Source organism: Megalobrama amblycephala, linkage group LG21, assembly GCF_018812025.1.
Source record: "Megalobrama amblycephala isolate DHTTF-2021 linkage group LG21, ASM1881202v1, whole genome shotgun sequence".
NCBI classification, from domain to species: domain Eukaryota; kingdom Metazoa; phylum Chordata; class Actinopteri; order Cypriniformes; family Xenocyprididae; genus Megalobrama; species Megalobrama amblycephala.
This window is the reverse complement of record NC_063064.1, coordinates 18096858-18102174: the sequence shown is the minus strand read 5'-3', so window position 1 is coordinate 18102174 and position 5317 is coordinate 18096858. Positions and strand designations below refer to the sequence as shown.

Genomic DNA, 5317 nt, shown 5'->3' with positions numbered 1-5317 from the left:
TTTCTGTAAACCAATCAACAGTTTTTCACTGCAGCATTTTTACAGTCTTTTACTGTTAAAATCACGGTCATTTTTTACAGTGCACGAACTCTTCAGCAGCTGGAAACCTATATCAGGCAAGAATGCTACACCATGGTAAACACCCGTCCCAACTATTTTGAGACCTGAAACAGGCATCAAATTTGAAATGAGCTCATTTTGTGCAAAAATTTTTAAAATTTCTCAGTTTAAACATTTGTTATGTTATCTATGTTCTATTGTGAATAAAATATTGGCTTATGTGATTTGAACGTCTTTTAGTTTTCATTTTATTGAAATTTAAAAAAATGTCCAAACATTTCCGGAATCCGGGTTGTATAAAGCACCCATAATTATCCTAGTGCATTACTCGCTATATTGCTTTGACTTGGTTTGAGTATACACTCTTAGAAAAAAAGGTTCTTTGGGGTTCTATATAGAACCCTAGGGTTCTTTAACCAACTTTATAGAACCCTTTCTGCCAAAAAGGTTCTATATAAGGAGAAAAAACCCTTTTGGCACAAAGGGTTCTTTGGGCTAAATGTGCTTTATATACATTATTAGTGCTTTATTTAAATGATTACACTATTGAACATTATATTTGTGTTTTTACTTCAATTTTACTTAGGCACACCTTTCATTCTGAAGAAAACAAACTTATATACATATTCAAGTTTAATAGGTTTATTAGAAAATAATAATTGACGCATTATCCTGTAATGAAAAAAAAAATCTAAATTAGTTGTTTCTGGATCTAGGCGCTAGGGGCAGAATTCTGCGATTTGCTGGTTAAAGAAAATCCTGTAGGAATTACTTAGATTCTGAAAGTCAATTCTTATAACTCAACCCTCCAAACAGATGCACTAAATGATATTAGACATAAATAACTTGCATGTGTATGCGCTGATCAGTTCTGTACTGTCTGCACGCGCAGTGTCGGATTCCAGCCGCGCGCGTCGTGCGCGAGTAATTAGAATGCGCGTGAACGCAGCATTTTAAACTTCAACCGTTACGGACGTCCGTTTGAGCTCAGCGCTCGAGAGGACGACGATTAAATTGGTAAGTGAGAAAATAATATCTCTTACGTTATTTTAATGACATTTGCCTAAATCCCTGATATTTTTACACACATTACATGTTTTTTTTTCAAGAATCAAAAAGAAGAAATGTGGTTTACGGTGCTGTCCGGGCCTGCGCTATTCTCCGCCAGGAGGTTTGTCATTTCTTACATTAATTCCTAAATAATCTCTGTTAAAAAACGGTTGTGGACTGATCAATAAAGGTGGCGTGAGTCCATGTTATATCCCAATACACTTTTCTTTGTACTGTAGATTGTATTGGACCTAGAAAACGCATAAAACGATGTTTCAGGAGCAGTCAAATCACGTGATCACAGCGAGACTGCACTGTTTTGTTTACATTGATTCATTTGAATGGTAATAAAAGCCTGTTATTCATTCTCATTAATGAAGTATTCAGAGAAAAATCTGGTCTGTTTTCATGTTTTTATGAAAGTTTGGTTCATTTTGTATACTACTTGGTATCGTGATACTTCAGCTGGTATAGTATCGTAAGACATTTTTATGGTATCGTGACAACCCTAATATCCACAGAAGAAACATCTTCATCAGCTCCTCTCTTTGTTCTTCGGTGTTTCTCTTGAATTCATGTTTAGATGGGAGACTAAAGTCGCCAGTAGGTGGCAGCAAGTGTTAATGATTAAGTCAATGAACCATTCAACCGATTCGTTCAAAACGACTGATTCATTCAGGAACGAAGCAAATGACTGTCTTAATGAAAGGATTAGTGAGTCAGTGACTCACACAATTTGTTCATAAACAGATTCATTTAGAAACGAAACAAAAACAGCGCTCTTGCTCGTGTCACGAACTATCAGGAGCATTTTTGCCAGCCTATCTTGAAATATCTAACCCTGACTGGAAAGCAGTATGTATAGTAAAACATATAATACATTTATAATTATAAAATCACGATTGATATGATTGATAAGAACCGAGTGCAAACCCGCTATAACTTACTGATGAATGGAATTGCATTTGTCTGAATCGTGTTCGCAAAGATGTTTCTAGAAACAAACTATTTAATCTTTTCCAGAAGTGGCCAAATGAGCAACGGAAAAACTGTGAGAATTCATTCTTATATAAAGATTTTATGATGTTAATTAAGTGAATTTCAGACCCTTTCTCCAGATAAAATGCACTGCGAATAACAACGTGCAAGTGCAACTTTATCTCATTGCAAAATTAACTGAAGCATCAGAAAACAAGGCGCTAATTCTACAGAGCATTTACTACACAGGGCACAGCAGACAGTCAACGGCAGTCTCTTGTAATGTTTTTGCAGGCACGCATGTTCAATTGAAGTGTACCTGCCGCACATACAACATTCCTTACGGTACTGACGATATTACCGTTTAAAAAATACAATGGCATCGCCAGTATTTTGAAGCTTTAGTATCGCGATACTACCGTAGTACCGGTACACCCTGCAACCCTAGTGGATATAGCTGTGAGTATTTGGTGTTTGCAGTTATAGCAAACTTTTTTCTGAATTAATTGAAGGCCTAATTTATGCTAAACACTGTATTTGGTTCTTGAAGATGCATTATGAAATGAAGAAAAGACCTTCAACTGCAAACCAATGACACAAAACAGTACATTATTTTTACTCACAGTACCAACTTTGGGAAACTTGTAAATCTGCTAATCTGAAGTGGCTTATATTTGTTTTCTATTTTCCATGTTTAATGCAATAATTAATAATAATAAATAAATTAATATTTCTGTTTGCACTCCCACTGCAGAAATGGACTCTGGAGTGCAGCATTACTTCATTAAGATGAAAATAACACACCTGTATGATTCAAGTAAGTTTTAAGATGTGATTGTGAGAGATTCCTTTCTGTTTTCTGTTGTACTGTGCTCTCCATGAGTCTAATAGATGTTTTTCTGACTTGCATCTCCATCTTAGGATGTCAAGCCCCCTGAACGCAAAGAGAGTCTGCATCAAAATTTACGTGCCCCTGATTGAAAACCAACACAAAAATGCGTATAAATAGTACGAGTGTGTAATCTCGTAGAATATATACGGCAAAATGAGTTTTGGCGTGCTTATGGTACGCAGTTTTTCGCGTGCATATGATACGCACTTTATGGCGTGTATATGATACGCTCTTGGGTAGGATGGGGGTTGGGGGGTGGGGGTTTCGTACATATAATACGCCATAAAGTGCGTATCATATGCACGCGAAAAACTGCGTACCATAAGCACGCCAAAACTCATTTTGGCGTATATATTCTACAAGATTACACACTCATACTATTTATACGCATTTTCGTGTGATCGGGCTCTTGAAAACACAGAGATGTCAAAAGTATCTGTTGGCTGTCTACTTTTTGTTCAATATGGAGCATCCAAATGCCAGTTTCTTTCATTCAGCACTATTTACCATGGTTCAATTTGCCATGGTTCATTGTTTTTATTGTTTAAATGCTTATCTGAATGTTAAATTATCATTTAACGCTTATGAATTTAAAAAAAAAGTTTAAAAAAATTCTACTAGCTAGTCTTTGTTCATTTTTTTTTTAGAAACGTTTATTTATGTTAACTCTTCTAACTTTTGCTCTGAATTGCAGTGTTTTATATTGCTTGTTTCATTGTAAATGCTAATAAAAATGTCTTAAATGATTACATATTATTTTGTTGTGTTATGCCTATAGGTATTTAAGATTTTCTAGTGATAAAGTAACTATATATAAATTATATAATTCATAAAATGTAATTAAAATAAATTAAAAACTAAATCAATAAAATGAACCCATAAAGGTTCTATATAGAACCTTTTTTCCTGGCAATAAAGAACCCTAAAGGGTTCTTTTGATTGAACCCTTAAAAAGGGTTCTATATAGAACCTTTTAGGGGTTCCAAATACGTAGCGCCTGATAGAACCTTTTAAGGTTCTATATAGAACCTTTTCTTCTAAGAGTGTATCGTAGAAAATCTGCATTGACATGCATTACTTGTGTTCCCGAAAGGTCTGAAAAAATTTAGAATAGTAAGTACATCAATGAATAAATAATTTAATTAATTTATTTGAGTTAAGAATAATTTTGAAGTGTACTCAAACTCCTGCTAGTGACAGCCACATTTTACACGAACGGACCGACAGCGTTCAGACGACAAACCAAATTCCCCTCATTTAAATGACAGACTTTTCCTCTTCAACACAGCACAATCACACGTAGCAGGAAGCCATTCTCCTTTAACACAATAGCTTATTTTCCAGGAACTGGGGATTTCTCTAATATCGTTCTGAACCGCTATGAGAGTAATGAGTTCTGCTGTGTGGGTTTGTTAATAACAAACAGGAAAGAGTAACTTTCCAAAGGAAAGAGCTAAACTGCACAAAAGAAGATCTCAGAAAAGCACTAGGTGGAAAACATTATGCCTCAGCATTAGGATTCAGACCTAAAATCTTCCATTATCCGCTGATTACTGCAAATGTTTTCTTGCCAAATTGGGGCCCGAAGAGATTTCTCTGCATAAATACAAAATGAAAAGCCGTGTCAAAGAATGATTGAATTAACAGCATATTGCTTGTGAATATTCATGGATATCAGAGTATGAATTTTATTCTGAAATAGTCTTGTTACGCCCATTATGAGCAGAATATAGATTGTACTGTGGTCACCATCCATCAAAAATGCTTAATCTCTACGGCTGTCACACTTTAATGGCATATTTGACCTTATGAACTCTTCTTTGCTCAAATCTATTTTTTTTTCTAATCTCATTTTTCCATATCACTTCAAAAAATCAATTCAGTTTCAGTGTATGAAGTCCAGTGAAGAGTCATTGCTCTACACTACTTTACGTTTAAATCTTATTTATTGTTCACACCTACCGCAGAGCTTTGTTTACCTGGATATTCTCTGGCATGGTCTACATAATTTATAAGTTATGTGTATTACAAATCAAAGTCTGCTGCTTTTTTTAAATGTGCCTTTTCCATTCTTCGCTGCTGTGGGATGTGATGGATTCTGTTTATTTTCCATTGGAGTCATTTGATTGATGGGCTGAGGGCTGTACTTTGTTATATGTTGGTGGTAATGTGGTACAGCTCTAATGGCCCAATTCCAAGAGAAATGGCCTTATTGGCTCACCTGCTGATTGGAGACTTGGCTAAGTGATAGATAAGCTTTGATGTTTTTTCTGGAGAAAGAAATTGTGTGTCATTTGGTGCATTACACTTAAGCTTCATATCTTATTATTATAGTTT

The 5317-nt window shown here is 35.2% G+C and overlaps 1 long non-coding RNA gene across 2 annotated transcripts; it reads left to right on the top strand.

Moving 5' to 3' along the window:
- The first annotated feature begins 406 nt into the window (after positions 1 to 406).
- On the top strand, positions 407 to 3149 carry LOC125256740. 2 transcript variants are annotated; one of them, XR_007182173.1, is made up of 5 exons: positions 407 to 1077; positions 1170 to 1231; positions 1350 to 1454; positions 2843 to 2905; positions 3010 to 3149. It is a non-coding gene; the product is annotated as an uncharacterized LOC125256740 (long non-coding RNA). The 2 variants fall into 2 exon arrangements; XR_007182172.1 differs by lacking the exon at positions 1350 to 1454 and having other exon boundaries at positions 414 to 1077.
- Positions 3150 to 5317: the final 2168 nt, after the last annotated feature.